Source organism: Lampetra planeri, chromosome 31 (genome assembly GCF_965212315.1).
Source record: "Lampetra planeri chromosome 31, kcLamPlan1.2.h2, whole genome shotgun sequence".
NCBI lineage: Eukaryota > Metazoa > Chordata > Hyperoartia > Petromyzontiformes > Petromyzontidae > Lampetra > Lampetra planeri.
In genome coordinates this window covers 2231605-2252290 of record NC_136137.1, presented here as the reverse complement: position 1 = coordinate 2252290, position 20686 = coordinate 2231605, and positions in this window count along the sequence as shown.

Here is a 20686-nt window from a genome sequence, read left to right as displayed (position 1 = left end):
GCAAGTGCTGTTAAACCGAATACATAACCCGTGACAATAACAGTAATGATACAAATAATTATGATTAGCACTCAGTCATTTTGCTGCCGGATGAAGGTGTCCAACCCGCATGCCGTGTTGTTCGTGGGAGTTGACGGACCATACTTCACCACGCTGGTCAGTGCGGGTTGGTGAAGGGGAGGGGGGGTACTTAGGACTCGTTAACATATTGCTCGCAGCTGACGTTAGCCGTGGTCGGGAATCGAACGCAGGTGTGGCCAGTTTGAGTCTACGTTACAGCTGGTGTCATCATCATTATCAACATTATTATCATCATTAAATGAATTGAGTCGCAATGCCACAAATTAATTTATGACGAGCGTGATGAGTAGGAGTGTAACGATTCAATCCCGGCCCCTACCCCCATTCTATATGATGCATCGTTGCGATACAGGCTCCCCCATTCGATTCAATAAGCGATGATCATTTTAACATTGCGGTCAACGTAGCGACCTCGAGTGAGTGCAGGAGATACGTGAAGACGCGGCACACAACATATACCTGCTTACTTATCTCGTTCATCCTCGCGCACGCGAATCAAAGCGTGCATTGCCCAGCTTAAGATTCTGCATCGGAGCATCCCTGGTGAAGGGGGATTGAACCTAATTCTGCGTGGTTATAACGCAGGGCACACACACACACATACACGCAACCCCCCCCCCCCTAACAAATCACTAATACACATTTATATTCCGTAAATAAATTTTCACATAGCACGTTGAGCTAAAAAAAATAGGTGGCCCAACACGTTTATACATGCACATTTTAAAAATGTCTCCATAAACTAGCACGCATATACAAAACAAAGAGAACGCAATTATCCATTTTAATGAAGTGTAAAAAAAACATGTCATTTAATTGCGTTGTGTACGATCGAGCCTATTTATGGCTCCTACAGAATGTGGTTTATGATGATAAATTGCCATGCACAGTCTAGTCGCCTGTGTAATCATTAATCATTATTTTCTTATGCATGTCCATTTGTTACATAAAAAATTTTGACAACAAAAATCCCAGTTTTCCTGAATTTTCTGTTGCAGGCATACCCAGAGTTCTCTAACCTCACAGAGATCACTTCAAGGTCACTTTCAATTCTGGAAATCAAATGTATCAAACACACTTTTGAATGCAAATGCAATGTGCACAGTGAGCAAATACAGCTAAACAAGTTATATTTGCATAAATATTACAAATCAGCGTGCTAATTTATAAACTAATATTTTTTTAAACCTGCTTGCCCCGAGGCCCCTTAGGTTAAGATGCTTAAATTAAAATCATAGATTGACATTTGAGCCTTGAATATGCACCTAGAGAGAAAGAAAAAAATCCAATTTATAGCGGACAAGGGCTGTACAAGCCACGACCATCCTGATTTTATTTAAATGTCGCCAGAATTTGCTCACGGGCCAATGTTTTTTTGTTTGCTTGTTAGAGTTGTTGCCATAGGTACGTAGCACTGTGATGCAAAAAAATGATAGCAGTTACCCTCTGACTATTCTAGCGGTGTTTTTTGCTGGCTGTGGGGGTGGGGGAGGGATGATACAAACTCGGAGGGACTCTAATTGCAGGGAGAACTGTCAGAAACACAGCAGCAAAGCCGATTGTCACCCGCGTCAACAGACAATAAAGCATTTTTATTCTCTATCTGATAAAACATAAAAGGTTGATTTGGCACCTCACCTCGTCATCAATCCAGTCGAGAGTGGTTTTTAATATTTATTTTAGAGGGGTAGGCAGACGGTGTTTTTAAAAAAATAGAAACAGATAAACAACGCGTCCCCTGGAAAGAAGTGGTACAATCCACTGCTAATCACCATTATGGGTGCTTGGGCAGCAAATATTACGAGCCAAGGGATGGCTGGCACCTAGTTTCCGTCGTACAGTACATTGTTTTTACAGGTTTAAATTGAGCCAAATGTTATCTCCGACATTGAATGCGCCCGAAAAGCATGAACATAATTCTGCGTATGGCATGGCAATATTCATGAACACGTTTTTGTTTGTTAAAACCTAACCTTGAAAAACTATTATTATTTTAGAAGAATACACGCAGAAAAAAAAAATGAGAGGGTGAAACAATGATGCATTGGCGAGCGCACTAAACCTAGGAAGTTTTAACGTCAGTGGTGAGTGACATATGGAGTGGGCAGGACCACCCCCCCCCCCTTCACCAGAGTGGTGAAGTATATTCAAGCAGCCTCCGCAACTGACACAGCATGGCTAGGCCTTCATCCAGCCCGTGGATTGACAAAGGCAATAGCATCAACAATTCCGTATTCTACTTTCACGGCGGCTACTGTGAATTATTATAATATAAATAAATATGAGACGACACATACGTGTGGTATTATGCCAATGTTTATACGGACTGCACGCTACGCAACGCACTCTGTCACACTGACTACGCAATAAAATCCACTGAATATGCCAAGACACATGCTTGTAAAAAAATATATATAACATGCAACGATTCTCACTAATTTACAGTCTGATAAGAAGTTCGCTGCGTGTTTCCGTTGTCTGTAACAAGCCGTGGAGCACGATTCACTGCCAGCGCGAGACTGGCCTCATCTGAGCGGATTTCTTCCCCCCAATATTGGTTTTCTGACACCGCCGCGTAGTGAAGCAGTGGTGAGCTCGCGAGTGGCCTCGCTAGAGTGCTGGGATGGGCACGCGGCACGCTCGCCTGTAATCCGGCACATTAGGGCCACGGTTTCTTGGGTGGGATCGTGCTGAGATCATTGCGAGCGGGACACCCAGATGCAGGGCGCATGAGGTGGAAGGACTGAAATGGGGTGGTTCAGCCAGGGAGGTCAGTGACCTTGTCCGTGTGGATTTTTGAGCGTTATATCCCCACACACACACACTTCATTTTCCTGATACCTACAAAAAAAATATATATACACACACGCAAAGGATAACTAGCCAAACACCGTGAGCAGGACCCTCTTGAAAAGCAGTGTCTCGGGACTCACATAGATAGACTCAAACCGGCGACCTTTGGATTGCCAAGTCGAGCGCGCTAAGCGCTACATCACACGGCAGCGTCCCCATTCATCTTCAAATATTGCGTCAATGGTTTTGAGCGAGGCTTCTTTGCACGGACACAAAAAAATATTTCTCCCGTGGCATCTCCGCGGGTGGAACAAAAAAAATCCCTCGCTGGGAAATGTTGCCGAGGCTCGTCAGAAGCCTCTCCCGAGCTTTCACGCCAACGACGCTTAACGTCCCGAATTTCTGTGGGGAAGGGACTGGGTAGACAAGCTTTTGACAGCGCGCCTAAGATCGCATTATTTCCCTCTTCCCGTCATTATCATGCAGAAGAATTCCCATTTAAATACGGAACGAACGCGTAACAATCCCGCTTGTGATTTACCATTGAATTAAAAAAGCTAAAACTGGTTTTACGTTGATTGCTTCCCGATTCCGTTGAAGGTTTATGATAAGATATTAAGGCTAATTGCCAACAGTGAGGGTGAAATGTCCTCAAATGCATTCGAGAAAGGGGGCATTAAATTTGCCACGGGGTTGGGTTGTGTGCCGCGTGTAACCGCACACCCCGGATCAATGGGATTACTCAGATTCGACGGGATAATCAGTAAGCGGGAAAATGGAAAAAAGAAAAAAAGAAGAGAGACATTTTTTTTAAAAGCCACTACGGCTCGCGCTGAACTAGCGTGCTCTCTCTCTCTCGCTCGCTCGCTCGCTCCAGGGCTTTGAGATTCCGCGGAAACGCAGCGATCTTGGGAATTTGTACATCTCCAGAAGGTTATTTAAAGGAAGCAACTTTGCATGAGAATCATTAAAAACAGAAGAAGAATAATAAGAAGAAGAGGGGCCTGTTCATGCGGTTGCTACGCTACTGGAAATTTGCGGAGCGTGGTTTTTTTTGCGGCGGGCGTGTTGCTGCCCGCACAGCACCGTGGGCAGTAGCACCACCACCGGCAAAAAAAATCAACCACGCTCGCAACATCTCTCCTCTCTCCGCATTTCTGCAACGTCCTGCCGCGCTCGTCATGGAAATGCGTAGACAGGAGAGATGTTGCGAGCGTGCGCTGCTGTTGTTTTTCATATCGACGCGCGGAGAACTGCTTACACAAAAAATGGCATCGATTGATTTTATTGGATTGACTCTTAGGCCCCCCCCCCCCCCCGCTAATGGTCCTCTTTATTTGTTTCCAGATGCATGAAATGCTTGAAAATGCAGTTTTACTGCTGCAGTCAGAACACAAGACGCCCTCCCCCTGCCCTCACACAGCGACGAGGAATATTGAGGATCGGAAAAGCTTTCGTGGCCTAAGCAAAGGACCACGCCGTGGCATATTATTATAATCTATTGACTACGTGAGACACGAGGACACTAACCCAACACACACACACACACGCCCGTCTCAATCTCCCATATCCCGATGTGGCCCCCCATAGAAAATATTTCGTTGGCGCGACCGCGAGCACTCCTGAGTAATTGAATAGGTGGCGTCTGCATCAGAAGTGACGCCTGTTGTGCCTGTCCTCCCTGCCCACTTGCCGCCACCTTGATTCATCGCCCTGGTAAATAGCGCTGAGTTACGGTCAAAACCGGCGTGGCAGACCGAGGGAGCGTGCGGGGCAGCGGTGTCCGTGATTAACGTGGAGGGCCAGGCACAATGTGGAGGCTTCCTTGCCCGGGAACACGAGTCGGCGCGGCGTGGTTGGCGTGGTGCATCGGCGCAAGGAATTAAATGAGGGCCCGCTGTTAAATGTCTCTCTTCGCGGCCCCAGCAGCCTTGGCAGCTCCGGCTGGAGCCCCGTGGGTCCCGGTGCATGCTGGGCAGCTGCTTTGGCGCACATGGACCGTGCCAGGCGGACGCGCATCGCCCTTGGTGAAGCCGCAAAATGAAGGGTTAAACAAAGCCGGCGAGAAAACAGTGAGAGAGAGAGAGAGAGGGAAAAAAACACCAGCTTACTCAACAATATCAATCTTGCCAAGAGGAAGACAAAAGGAAAGGTACATTTGGAATCGTGAGTTTTTTTTGAGCAGCCTGTTTACAAAGGAGGTTTGAAATGTTGCTTTGTCAGGCACGAGTCGAGACCGGGCAGTGTGTGGCATGAAGTCTGTCGTCGTCGATTTAACCCCCCCCCCCCCTCTCTGCCTCTCTTTATCTCTCTCCAATACAGCGTCGCAGACATTTCGGACACACTTTCGATTAATATTCGCTTTGCCGGGTAGGGCTCGCGGGGATCGAAAGCCTCCCCAGGCGAAACGTTTACCAGATGAAATGAATGCAAATGCATGGGGATGAAAATGTAATGGTCGACTAATACGTGTCGACCCAAGTCGACGCGCCTGGCTAAATGGCGTAATGGGTTAACAAAAACACAGTGGATCATCGCCATCACATCTAGCGATCACTCAGATTCCAGACCATCGCCATCCCTACTCTTAGTTCTTTCGGTAAAGTCACGTAGGTAAAAAATGAAATTAAAATTAATAAAAATAAACCAATAAAATCACGACGTTTCGGAGGCAACACAAGTCTCCGTCATCAGGTGGGACCGTCACAGCCAGATTTGCTGCATCGCCATCCCATAGAACGATCACTCCGATTCTAGACCATCGCCATCCCATACAACGATCACTCCGATTCTAGACCATCGCCATCCCATACAACGATCACTCCGATTCTAGACCATCGCCATCCCATACAACGATCACTCCGATTCTAGACCATCGCCATCCCATACAACGATCACTCCGATGCTGGCCACAGCAACACAACAGCGCAATGTTGAAAACATAAACAAACAAAAAGACGTGCTGTATATATCGACGCTCACTTATACATGGATGTCTAGGAATGTATCTAAGCCTGGCCTGTCTGGATAAGCGATCTCGATAATATTGCCGAAGCCAGCACACCACATCAGGTGCGCTTCCAACGATGGCTGTGGCTGCTGATGACTTTCCACCCACTCCAGTCCACCAGCGACACGCACAATATTTCTGCATCCGGCACACCACATGCAGTATACCGTTTGTGCCATGACTGGGGCGGCTCGTCACGTGTCGCATACTCCAGGCTACCAGCGAGCCGAAGAAAATACTTAAGAGAGGAATTGTCTCCGTGGTTTACAATAAATAAGTGAAGTTACATGCCCATTCTCGTGAAGCCACTCTATAGCACGGGCTCAATGAAAAAAGGTCTGGACAAACCACACATAACTGGTGTTCTCTATCATATAGAGGGGTGGAATGGTGGCGCAGTGGTTAGCACACTGCATTATGTATGTACGTTGAACCTCTTTCACACCGTACGTAGCCAATCGCGCTAACCAGGGTTGTGGGGGAAGGACAACAAACTGAATAAAAAAGGCAGTTCTAAAGAAATGAGTTTTTTTTCTTTTCTTCCAATCTACATTGAAAAGTGCCACAGCTCCAGTGGCTTCCTTATATCGGAAGGAAGAGCGTTCCAGACGGCCGCAGAAGTGCGTCTGAAAGCGTGCGATGCGGTAACCGTCCAACCCCGATGATGCATGTCAGCCACGGCTCATGCCAGTGACGAGTGATGTCTGAACCAGTCCTGCCTCCTTCCCTCCTCACCAACTCGCACTGAGCAGTGCGGTGAAGTATGATCAAACAACCGACATCACCCCCCCCCCCCCACATGGCCTCGCGAGACCTACACAGAGCATTTGCCAAAACCAAACAAGAGTCATTGTTTTTCTGGATGGTAATCATAATGCAAAATACTATTAAGTCATCAACCGCAATTATAATTGCACCAACCTAAACAGTGACAGTGCTCTCTTCGCGTGCTTTCATTGTGTCAAATTAATGAGACGTTTGATCCTTAGGGAATGTATGGATGTTAAGTGTGGGTTGATTTGAAAGGATATCTTACGAAGTTACCGAGTCAACCCAGGTAATAGGGGAAATGCAGCACGGCGGCACTCACACACACACACACCCAGCGCGTGCCAATGGGAGCGTGAAATATGTTCTCATTAGTGGAAGAAATAACACAATTGCTCGAGTGATGTTATTATTTACCATGGAAACAGAGTCGGCGTATAGGAGAGGCGTCGTCATGGCAAGCAACGAGCACGCGCGCTCTCTGTGCGGCACGAGAAATTCTCTCTAAGACTTTCACATTTCTACGTGTAATGAGTAGCACATAAACAAACACTACCCAGGAATTCTTGAGAAGAAATTAATAAATGATGTATTTTTTAAAATATGTATATATATTTTTAAAAATAATAATAATGCTGAAAGCCTTTTGTCATTTCAATATGGGATGAAAGCTTCCTCCGTTGCCCGCGCCAGGCATGGCGAGGGGGATGGGGTAGTTTGAGAAGCGCGGTTGGTTACGTACGGTGCGAAAGAAGTTCAGCATACATAGTTTGCCATACTTCACCACGGCTAGCATCAGCGGGTGAGCGACATCTGAACCGGTCCTGGGTCACCGAGCCCCTTTCGCCCAATCCCACGTGAACTAACGTGGTGAAGTATGGCCAAAGCACCACTCTGGACCAACCAGCAATGAATTGACCGAGGACCGTTAAGCGTGTACCATGTATGTACGTTTAACTTCTTTCGCACCGTACGTAGCCAACCGTGCTAATCAGAGGACAGATGGAGCTGACATTGATAAGCTCTGCGCACCGATGTCTCGGACGTACGGCGCTGCTCTGCGTCGTCGTATTACGAATCTCTGCGGAGGATTTCGATGAGACTCTACGTGTGTACGCTGAACTTCTTTAGCACCGTACGTAGGTGCGGGGTGAATGACAGCAAACTAAATACAAAAAAGCACATTGAGCACGCGGTTCGCGGGGGGGGGGCTTGTCGGGGTAGAAAACAACCCGTCGGATGGCCCACTCAACAGAACAACTTAACGACGGCGAGAATGGAATTAGAAAGGATTACGACGACTACGTCGTGTTTCTGGGGCGCAGACACCCCTGCTCAAAGGCAGCCTCTTCTTGAGAGCTCTTCGCCCTTTCGCCAAAGGGATAACATCGCTGTTAATTAGAAGGCTGCTGCTGCAAAAAAAAACAGGGCCACTTTGTTCACGTTCATTTGCATAAATTACATGGCAACGGATGCCTGATTGGAATTCAAAGGGAAACCAGGGGCTGTGGAATGAGGGTGGAGGGAAACCGTGCAGCAGTTCCAGTCACTCTGAAAAAAAAAATCATATTCATTTTTAATTTTGAAAGTGCTTCAAAGGCGCGCAACTGTTAAAGTGTTTTTTTTACGACGCTGTTGATATGCAGATTTTTTTTTACGGGTTTATAAAAAAATTAATCACGACGGTGTTTGCCGTGCAAAATAAACTAATGTAAATCCCTCGTAATTGAATGTAGAATAAATACGCATTCACTGTGTCCAAATGTGGCAATGCGACACGGAACGGAACTGAACGGAACGTCGAATTGGGAGCCAAGGAACGGAACGTGTCCGAGAGGACGTTTACCGAGGAGATGGAGCGATGAAAACAGCTCGTGGGCAGACGCTCGGCGACAATACTACTGGAGATCTGTGAAATACTTTATAGCTCATCGGATTCCTCCAGTGTAAATACATACTCTGATTCTGCATAGTTATGTAGGTATTATGGGGAACTTCTTTTGCCGTGCTAATCGGAGGTGCGGTGGAAGGGCAACAAACTAAACACAACAAGATGTTTCTACAGAAATGAGTGTGCAATCTAGGTGATTTAAAAGTGCATAACTCCACTGGCTTCTTCATATGGGAGGCAAGAGCGTTCCAGACGGCTGCAGGCGCGCACCTGCAAACGCGCGATGTCGCACCACGTGAGAAGGCGACAGCTTAGGAAGACCAAGGCTTTTTGGAGGACAAAGGCCTAACTATCTCTCCACATCCCCATTCAGCTATGGATTTCGTCATAGCTGATGATGATGACGATGAGGTGGGTTAAGAATGCACAGCTTTGCATTACATCGCAGACCAAACATCCAGAGCTGAGATGAGCAATTACTCAACAAAGTAAAAAACACACAAAACGAGTAAAACAAGATTTCCAGCATCACGTAAGGCATATCGTTACCAACTGCAGCACTAAACAATACGAACAAAATATTTTTTTAAAACCTCGGCCAAAATTAAATTGAATGGGGCCGGAGGACGATAATTATACGCATAAAACCCCTCGCATTACATTTTTTTCATCTAAATATACTTTCACGATTTCTTGGCGGAAGATCAAGGGTGGGCTGGAGGTTGTCAGCACAGATAGGTCACGTATCTAATTAGAGATGGGGAGACCTTTCAAATGACTTAGCGCCCCTCAACGCTGCCCAGCGGTCTGGCGCGGGTACAAGAGAATCACTTGCCTTGACGTACGTGCGGACTAATACATCTGTGAGATAACCAGCGAACAAATCAGCAAATGAATGCATATTGTCATATTTATCGCCATTATCCTCAACATCATCATCATCATCATCACCTTCATCGGCCATGATCAATCCACCAATGGACAAAGACTACCCAAAGTCGTCGCAATCATCCCTCACGGTCCTGCGATTCAAACATTTTCTGGACTTCCTGCGCGGCCGTCTGGTTTAATTCATCCATAATCGAGGTTTTTTTGGCGCCCCTGTCTGTCTCGTATGGTGAAAGACAGTCAGACGAGCACACGGATTGGAAGGCAATTAAAATTTTCCGTTTAAAAGCCCTCTGCCCAATTCCCAATACCTCTGCAGAGCAGGAGCGCAGCCTGAGCTGCAGAGGTATTGGATAGTCCGCAGGTCAAGGACACTCTGCTGCGTGACATTAAACATTGACATTCGACCTCCTGCCCTTACTTTGGCGTGACCCCCCCCCCCCCTCTGCTCGTCGTAGAAGGAAACCGCAGACCGCCAGATGCTCTTAGGCAGTGAACGTTAGTGGCTCAATGACAGGCCGTGGATCTGAAGAATTACCCGTACGATTAAACTGACCATCGCGTGCGGGCGGCAGGAAACAGATTGTTTGCGGTCGAGGCAATCTGTTACGAGGTCTGAGCCAGGTTGGGTTTCCATTAGGCGGCTCAATTCCTCGCGTCAACCACGGCAAAAATGACAGATTTCAAATTAAACACGGCCTGCAGCCATGTAGTTTATTATTGCCTGTTTATTTTCACATTTCCACCCTTCCCCCCCACCAAATTCTGGGCAAACCACGCCAACAACGGCGCCTGTGCGCAGAGCAAAGCACTCCTCCCATCTCCCGCGCTCTCGAGATCTCACTCCACGGAGCCTCGCGCCGTCGCGATTCAGATCGGCCTGGACCGTGGCTTCTTAAGGTTGTCACCCGGTACCGTTCAAGGGTCTATCTCACCACTTCCACGACGACAGAACGCAGTTTCCCCACGACTTATCTTTACGCAACGCTCCTATCCCTGGCTTTATAACGGGAATGAGTGGTGTAAGGCACTACCACTAGAGTACAAAGTACACATATACATAATTTTATTCATATTATTGTATCCTATATTCATGTCATCCAATGAAGAGACTTAAACATTTTTTTTTTTTATAAAATAAGGCGAATTAATTTCTTAAATACCTTCATCGTTTATCAGAATTAGAATCTTTATTTAAACTGGAGGAATCTGATGAGCTGTGAAGCTCTTTTTCACAGATGTCCAGTAGGGTGAGCAAATTGGTACCCTTTGTCAATCCAATGCTGGATTAAGGCCTCCCTGTGAGGTATCACTCATGGGGGTCCATTCACCATACTTCACCACAACGGTGAGCGCGGTTGGTGAAGGTGGGGCCGGTTCGCCATTCACGTTAGCCGTGGCCAGGAATCGAACCCAGGGTTTCTGGGTTCACAGCGCACTGCACTAACCACTGTGCCACCACTCCACCCACCGCATTATTACATGCCTATCACTGGGGAGCTCACGGCTCACAGTGTCCCGCTGTGTGGGTTCATCCTCGGTCCCTGCAAAGGTCGCGTGAACCTGCCAGGACAACCCTCACCGGTGTGTACAGTTTCAAATGATTACGATTTTTTTTATAATTTAATATATTTCACTTTCGCAATCGGTGCACTTAACATTCAACACACTTAGATTCAAGTGTAATTAAATGTCACCAGCGAGGTAAATTAAATACAAAAGCTTCATTAACGCTTTTCCTCCACGGCAATTTTGACGGCAGGGAACGGAGACGTCTTGAAGCAATTGGACGTTTTTAAAGCACGATGATGATAATAAAAAAAATCATCATTATTCTGTTTCTGTGCCTCAATTCGTCACTTGGGATGGCAAGGAAGGGTCGTTTTTATTTCGCATTAGCCAGTCGCGGGCTGGCCGTCAGCGATGCTCCTTGCGAGAGCCTCCCCTACGCCGGCTCTGAGCGTTGCGGTGAGATTCGCGCGGCGCACGCGCGCGAAAAGAGTTAAGCTTAATGGACAAGCTGCCAATGGCATGGAATGTAGTAATTAGACCTAGTGATTAAACACGTTATAGAATTTAGCACAGTTATAAGAGGGACAATGAAAGATTTGCTGCTTCAAAAAAAAAAATACTCGCCCAATGTGTGGCACGCTACGGCGGGATGTATAAAAATGATAAAGGGCTTGAGTTTTTTTTTGCTCGGAACGAAATAATTCTATTACTTTCAGCTCAATGCTGCGACGAATGGTGCAGAGCTGAGGAGCTCGAGGGCATGAGGAGGAGGAGGAGCGAGAGAGCAAGAGAAAGGAGGGATAACATTTCCTCTGCAAATGGTGCCTGCCTGGTGTTTCTGCCGTGGCTAGAAACCAGACGCTGGCAGCTCTCCAGGCCGGAGGAGGCGCGGGAGAGTGCAGGGTGGAAATTGCTCGCGGCTGGGGCTCCGCAAATGTAATGTGATTGGCTTTGGGAGCATTAGCATTGTCTGTGTCTCCGGAGGCGAGGGCATCAGTCACGGCGCTGATTTAGCCGCGAGACGCCCATCCATCCGTCGTCGTGGTAACGCACCGAGGTGACGTGGACTCCCCCCCTCCCTCCTCCTCCCTGCCGTGAGTCTGGAGGGCCGCCCAGTGAGGTTTGACACCGTACACAGGCGTGATCACAAAGCCATCCTCTGCTCTCTCAGATGCACATCTTAGTCCGTGAGAGCAGAAGGCACTAAGAGCAGTGAGGCACAACTCCCATCGCCGCGGTGGCTGTGAGATGTTAACGACCTCGCCTGGTATACATGAGATCGTGGTGTTCGATCCCGACCCTGACGCCTGTATATTTGCAGTGTTTGCATGTTCTACTCGTGGTCGCGTGGATTTTTCTCTGGGTCCTCCGGGTTTTCCTTCCACATTTAGAAACATGCGATTCAAGTATTTGGCTGCTATACATTTCCACACGATAAGCCACTTCGTTGAGCTGTCATTTGTGGCCAGGTCGCTTCTGAAAAAAAAATCTATATAGCTCAGTGGGCCTTACCTGGTCAAATAAAAAGATAATTTAGTTTAGTTTATGTTGCCTGATATGCATGTCTTGTATCACCGCATTGCATGTCCGAGGGTGGGTAAGGGCACGACCGGTTCTAATATCTCTCGCCACCGATGCTATCCATGGCCGGGAATCTAACTTAGGGCACCCGGTTCGGAGTAGCAACTTTAAGGAAAGGCCACGACTAAAGGGAGCTCTTGATGGCATTTACGTCTACTCTTCCACAATGACAAGACGTGCTGAATCAGGTCGGTGTAATCACACCTTAACCCACCACAGGCGGATCGATTAATTGCGGTGAGCCAATCTTACTGTTGGGTGGACAGAGACGGAGGGAATTGAAGATGCTTGCCCCAGCTTCACAAGTGCCGCGACCAGGACATGGAATCACATCGGCGACCACTGGATTGCAATTCCAGGACACAAAACATTTCGCCACTGTAGCAGCTCCCTTCATTTGTCAGTTAAAAAGTAAAACATTTTTTTTGTTATTCTGGGTCTTTCTAAACCAGTAACCCCTTCTACCATACCCACCCCCCCCCCATGTAATCACATGTAATACAAACACATATATATTAACAACCGCAGTGTGCTAACCACTGTGCCACCGCTCCAACCCCAATTTTTCAATGCTCATTCCTTTTTTTTTATGTAAATCAAAATCGAGTGTGCTTTCTATATTCGTGTGCGTCCGTGCCAACTCTCCGTTTTAATTACAAGAACTTGGGCGGATGTAATGTCCTACCTTCTTCTTCTCAGCCACCCGTTTTTAAACACCTGCAGCCTCCAAGTCAAGCGGGAGGAATAATATCCATCTCCCGAGTAAATCACTCACTCAGGCCGCTCCATTAAGTGGCTGCGAGCAGAGTTTTATGAATTGGCGTGGGGCGTGAGGGTGGAGGGGGAGGGGTAAAGGCAGCTGCCCATTTGTCACCCAGGTTCACCGGCGCGCAAGTGAAAATTACAATCGCGTCCTGTGTCTCCCACAACCCCCACCCGCCGAGCCTCTAGCTCGCTGGAAGTCCTTGATGTGTTCCACGAAGGGCGACCGCTTCCCCGGTTGAGTCTGAGCAAACATGCGAAGCTGTGTACCACCGTGCCCAAACTAACTGCTTTACGAACAATTTTTTGTTGTGTTATTCCACCAGGTCAGGCCCCACTTGAGCGACGCAGTTATTTTTTCCAGAAGCGACCTGGCCACAAGCGATCGCTCATCGAAGTGGCTGATTTTCACGTGAACATCTTTAGCAGCCACCAGATAAAGGCGTGAGGTTGATTCTAAATGTGGTCAAACACCCCCCCCCCCCCCCCACATCTGTCAGGGAATGACAAAGAGCTGTAACATCACAATTTAAACCGGGCACTTTTCTGACATCATGACAATGGAGGATCGTCAAAAATAAGACATTCCAAACGCGGTTTGCTGCACCTCGTGATTCAACTCCGATAGGACAATCGGTAATAAAGTGCATCTAACAAAAAAGAAAATCTGAGCGAAGTTTAATGAATGTCGATTTAAATTTAAATGTAATTAAACGGCGCACTCAATAGCGCCTGAACAGGTGGTCAAGAGGCCCCGGCTCACCTGCCTCGCATCCCGACGCTGCCAAGCAAGGACATCTCAGACCAGACACGGGGGTGGAGAGACCCGGGGGGGCGGGGTGGGGAGGGAGAGGGAGAGGAGGGGGGCAGAGAATGGGAGCAGAGGATGGGAGGGGAGAGTAGGGGGGGGGGAGGCAGTCTGAGCAGAAATTGATCAGCGGTGGCAAAAAAAAAGTTCGGGAAGAAAAATGATGGGACAGTGGCCAAACGTTATCAGCGTTTGGCAAATGGCAAAGCTCTGCACGGCGGTGGCAAACACACCCGCAGCGAACTTCGCGTGCTCGCGAGATTGCTTCCGCGACTCCAAGCAGTGCTGCTCGTTGCTGGCCGCTCCGCGTTTTCTGGGGGGGCCTGCGCTCAGCGACCGCACTAAAGACCGGCGCGCTAATTTCGTCGTAACGTTCTGTCACGTGGTGACCCGCCCGCACTGGGCATCTGTGCAAAAAGGAGCTTCATGGCTCATCGGATTCTTCCCGCAGTCTAAATAAAGATTCTGATTCTGACATTTGGCAACGTTCGAGCAAAACCAGACGCTGACACGGTGGTGTGACGGTCAGCACGACACCGGACTTGCAACCCAGGGGCGGCCGCTTCGATCTTCCGGCGCGGCAGTTTAAATCAATGGGCTGATAAGCTGGCCGCGCGTGGGTGGGGGTCAAGTGTGGGTATTCCTACAAAGACGATTCTGGCCAGCGTGAAAGAGTAGGCCAAAATAATAAGCAGAGGGCCTTCCGCCAGCAGTGGCGTTAGCAAGACACTCCAGGGCTGCGCCTTTAACACGTATATTTTTTGTAAAGCACCATGCGTTTGTCAATGGAGATGATTATAAAGTGCATATCTCCAGTGGCCTCCGCATACCAGTAGGGAGAACAACGTTCCAGACGGCCGCAGAAGCGCATCTGAAAGCGCGCGATGCAGTGACCGTCTTTGCAATCATAGCAGCCAAATACTCCAAGCGGTACGTCTCTTGGTGTGCAGGTGGGCGAGAGGGGTTGCTGTATCGTGGGACTGCGAGAGATGGATACGGGCAGGGAAGGCTTGCCGAGAGGAGTCCACGTGGATAACGTGAAAACATCTTCGCGTTGTAAGTGTTCGCGAATGGCATTTGACATTTCTGTGTTGTGTAATTGCTGCTGATTACTCGTTATTGTTTTGGCATTTGCAGACGTACCCCCACCCCCACTTCTCACACGAAAATAAAGACCCTTAATCTCAGGGAGCTCTCACCTGGTCATCAATATGATATACGCATTTATTTACGTAGATAGGTAGAGGGGCAGCCCTGCAATTACTTGCTCATTCCACTGTTGGCGGACGGACCTCCACTCGAGGGAGCTCTAGACAGCCTCACTCGAGGGTATTTGGCCTACTCTTCAATACGGGCAAGACGTCTTTGTATGCATCTCGATCAGTGGTTCTTAACCTTTGCTGCAGCCTTGCACCCCTTTGGTTCTCAATCGTAAAAATAAAATGTTAAAAGACGCATTTGATTTGATGAAACAAAGTAGTTGTACTGAAGTGCCCGTGCTTAATTTGTGTTTGGATGATTTGCCTTCTAAAAAAAACCTGTCCATGTGTCCACGCAGGTACACGCACGCACGCACACCACGTAACTTTCAGATATTTGTATTTTGCCTGCGTGGTGTGTGCCGAAGAGAGCCACTCTGTCTTCACGCGGCTGGCACAGACAGCTCGCACACACAGTGCGACGCGCCTCTGCAACACAATCCCAGCCGGCAGCCGTGAAGAGAAAGAGAAGGAGATCCATATCGGTCTCGTGATTAAAATCATCCACCGCTGGTAGCCCAGGTATGATTGATAACTTTTTCCAAAAAATGGTTATTATGAAGATGCACCGCGCCAATCGCCTCCGCAACGATAAGACTGACCCCGAGCAGCAATGTCCAGTCGCGTTTTTGCCCACATCCTCTCCCAGCCCGATAAAGACAAAGATCCCCCCGATAGCCTTAACATATAATGGGGGCAAGTGCTGTTAGCGAGCACCAGCGAAGGCCAGCACGGCAAACGAGGAGGCGGGTGGCCAAACAACCACCTCCGGCCGCCTTTGTCTCACCGCCGCACACCGCACATCGGGTGCTCATTTGCGGCCGAGTCGACCGAGGCGAGACCCACGGGACCGGTTCGGACGATCGTCGCCGGCGTTGGCGAGCTCGGGTTTGCAGCCGGGGTTCATAGCGCGGCGCGCGACGCGGTGTGACCCGCACGTCCGAGACGTTCTGACGAGGAGCGATCGAGTGTCCCACCCCACCAACCCCCCCACCAACCCCCCCACCAACCCCCCCCACCAACCCCCCCCACCAACCCCCCCACCAACCCCCCCACCAACCCCCCACGGTGTCGGCCCCCGCCTGCCATTTATTGCGCGCGAGCTACGCGCCTCGGAACAGAATTAAAATGTCATCGGCTGCCTTTGTATTTCTTTAAAACATCTGACAGGGTGCCTCCCGAAAAGGGGATAAAAATTGTATTTTAGCATTTTTAAGATAGAGCTTTTATGCATTATCGCGAGCCCCGCAGCAGCAAAGTGTGATACGACTGAAATATTTCTTTCAGCAAAAAGTGTGCGTCGCCGCATGAAGCATTCCCGCTATTAAAAGGCATTCATTGCACCTCCCCCCCCCCCCTTTTGTGCGATGGTAAAGTGGCTCTGCGTGTTTTTTTTTTGGTCGTGAAATGCACAGTGACCTTTTTGCCGGCCGCATCTCGTCGATTGCGTTTCATTTGGACGACTCGTGAAAGTAAAAAAAAAACTTGTTTGAGGCGATTGCGCAGTTTTCTCCGTGGATTAAAACAACAACAAAACACACACCCCTCCTCCCCCACGCATGTAGCCGTAGCCGCCATTGTGCACGTGATTGCCACGGGAGCACAACACAAAAATCAGCTCACGTAGTTAAAAGCCGGATAATAGCAAATTAGGCCCATAACGGTTGTCTCTTTAAGGGGTACATAGCCCAATTAGCGTAAAAGACAATGATATTTCTCCTCCCACTCTGCCCCCCCCCTCCTCCACACTTTCTAATAGCGAACAATTGCAATGCGATATTGACTTAACAATATAACCGAGGCATTACCATCAAGCTCCAGGCACAGATCGACTGTGCATACATATAAGCTTTTAGACGGTGAATTTATGCCATCACACAAAACAAGCAACCGCACGCGTAGCCAAAAAAAACACGTGAGAGAGAGGAGAGAGAGAAAAAAACACACAAAAAATCACCACAACATTTATCCTCAAGCAAAATGGCAGAGCCATTTTTTCAGAAGCGAGCCCAGCGAAGCCAAAACCTTCCCCTACGCGTTCTTCAGGCAGTCCTATGGCTTCTCTCAGGGGTAAGGAAACTAAACACCGCAAAACTGGAGGACCCGGAGAAAAATCCACGCGACCACGGAGAGAGAGACACGCAAACTGCAAATATACAGCAGGCGTCAGGGTCGGGATCGTACCCACGACCTCCTGTATACCAGGCGAGGTAGTTAACATCTCTCCACCGTGGCGCCCACTAAAAGAGGCTAAACTGTGCAGCCCCGCAATTTCTTGCCGACGTCACCGCTTGGTTTTCCCCGATCACGGTTGGCCAGACGTTGAATTGTTTTTGACCGCTGCTGGGCGTGTGTGGTTGTCGCCGTTGTTGCTGTACGGCCCTCCGATGTGTTTTCGGGGTCGCAACCGCGTGCTGCTCGGCACGATGTCCGACGTTTCCGTCCGACTTGCTGGGAGCTTATTGAGGAACCGAGCTACGGGACCAGAACAATCTTCCGGCTCGTGGGGCGAGGAATTAGGGCGCATCTCGTTGAACAACGCGCGGTACGGCGCGAAAACACGACGTGGGAGGGCGACAAAATTAACAGCACACGGAATTCTAGAAAAAAAAAAACTGTCCCCACGCGGTTGGCAGGTAGAGTGGGGCTTTATTTGCGGGCGCATGCGTTATTCCAGGCGGGACAGGATCGCGAGATATATTGCACACGAGGAAGGCCGCTCCATCTCGAGAATAGCACGCCTGCGTGCATCCACGGACCACATCTACCCCTCGGATATTCGGCTGCTGAATGGCCCCCCTCCATGGGTTATTAATAGAAGTCGGTCTCGTATTCTGCGTGGGTCGGCAGCAGGCGCGGAGGTAGTGCGGAGCAAGTCCCGCCCTCTAACCCAGGCGCGTTCCCGTTCACTGCAGCGAAGTCAAATAAAGCGGCCTCCGCCGTTCCGTACCTCCACCACCGTCGTCGTCGTCGGTCGTGATCGATCTACTGCTGCGTGAAGGCCTCCACTCCCCTCCCCCCCCAAGCTGTTGCAACCTCTCACGATGGCGAGATGTCATTATTGACGAATATATATTTCAGCTTTTTTCGCCTTCTAGGGTTTGCAGAAGACTACAAACATTTGTTTCAACAAACAAAAGACCGGTTTTGTAGTCTTCTGGCAGTTTCAGGCGTGTTGAACAGATGCCGCTGGTTAAGCAGATGCTATTGCTGAGGTTTACACGTAACATTGTGCTGTTGTGTTGGCAGTGACGCACAAACACAACGAGCAAAAGCTCAACATTATTTTTCAATTGCACCACCGTACAAGAGGAAGAGTCGTCAATTAGGTGGTGTCTTGGGCAATGCCTCCGCTCTCGGATATGGAAAGGGTCAATGCCTGAAACGTCAGCTGCAGTATACGTTCTCCTCTCTTGGGCAGTCTTGATCTTCTCTAGATTCATTCAGCGCTTTACAATACTTATGCAATTGCACGTAAGATGAGAGTGGTTGAAATAAAGAGTGGGGGTTATTAAAAGTGGTGGTGTAGTTACGGTGACAAAAGTGTTGTCGCCGCTGTTGCTGCTGTTGTTGGTGAGACCACTCCCTCCAAACGACGGGGGCCCTGTCAGTGCCATGCAAAACGAACGCTCTGTATCGAGACGCGTATTGGGGAAAGACAAACACCCGTCCTGCACATTTGTGCAGCAGCCCGAGCAATATCATTATTTGGACGTTCGCTCATCGCGAGACCACAACTGCTGGGCACGGCGTCAGTGGGACACGAAGCCCACAATCCCAGTTGCCTTTCAGTTGCCCCGTCTTGTGCGATGCTGCAACACCGGTGCTAAATCCGGCCCGCAGTTGCAAATGCTCCCCCCGCATGGCGTGGCCGATTAAAGCACTACCTGGGCCACTAAGAGATGTAACAAAGCGTGTAATCGGTCCCCTGTACACTCCCCTTTTTGTCATTTAATTTGGTCTCTCTCCCAATTTACTCCATCCGCGTGCGCGAGCCGTATTGTGTCATGAGATATAAAATCCACTTGGAAGTCTCCAAGAGCAGTGCGCGCTTGTCCGCGTGGTAGGGAGCAAATGCGGAATATATTTTTCACAAAATTTCCCCCCCTCAGCCCCCCCCCCCCCCAAAAATCTGTTAAGTGGCCTTTTATCGTTCACACGGTAGGGTGCGCACTTTCCCACACACGCTGCTTTGAGATTGTTTGTCGCACGAAAATCGAACCGATTTTGCCTTTTCAAAACGGGGCAGAAAATGCTGCCATATTAAGTGCAATACTAAGTTGTATAATATGGTGGGGTGTTTTTTTTTTCTTCCAATAATTGATGCAGAGGCTGAGACCATGGACTCGATAAACTTAACAATACAGGTGGCTGAGCCACAAGTGGCTTAACCACAAGTGTCTAAACCACAAGTCGTTGCACTCTGATGCCCGAGTCACCTCTACCCCAAAGCAATGGATTCCTGAATCTATCTTTTTCGTAATATTTTAACCCTTTGCATGCGTGGGGCATTACCCAGGTAACTCGACTTTCCTCACACATCCCCAACGCAGGCCTCTCCTGAGAACCTTGATGCTCATCGAGGCTCTCCTCAGTAAAATAATACAGAGCACTGCTATGAATGAAGCAGTTGACCCCAGGCAAGAGTCCAACTTGTAATCTCGTGATTGGGAGCTCCTGCCGTTTTAGTGAGCGAGAGCGATTCTGGAACAGTATTTCCAAGATCTCCCCCGAAAACACAAAGGTGTTTAACTGTGCGGACCTTTCACCAGCCCTGATGAAGATTAACCAAACCATACTTTGGCCCTCTCAGCAAAATCACATTAATTCCCTTCTGTTTATAAAAAATTTTTGCAAAGCTTTGCTTTCTTTATTTCCTTCTTCTCCTCTTCCTATTTTGTGGCGTAAAAAAAAGAAGTCAGACACCAACTACCATCGCCTTCCAGGAATCCGAAAGGCAAGTTCTAGATACTGGTTTTCTTGAGTCAATTAGAATCGCAGACATCTCAAGTGCAATCCCTTTGTGCGCACACAAAACCCGGTTGGGAGTTGGGGACGGGGGAGGAGGGGGGGGGCATTGGCAGACAAACCGCTCCACCTCTGCATTTGAAAGAGACAAGCGAACAGACGTGAGCCAAACGCGCGGCAGAAAGGAATTCTGCTCGTGCCTCCCACACACAATGAGAACGGAGCGTTGCTCCTTTTCCCCGGCTCCCTACTCCTCATTTTTGCTGACCAAGTGAAATATGATAGATAATGACAAGAACATTTGTCATTCCGCCTCGCGTTTTGTTACTGTTGTTGTTGGCAACGGGCCTGCCATTGTTTATTTT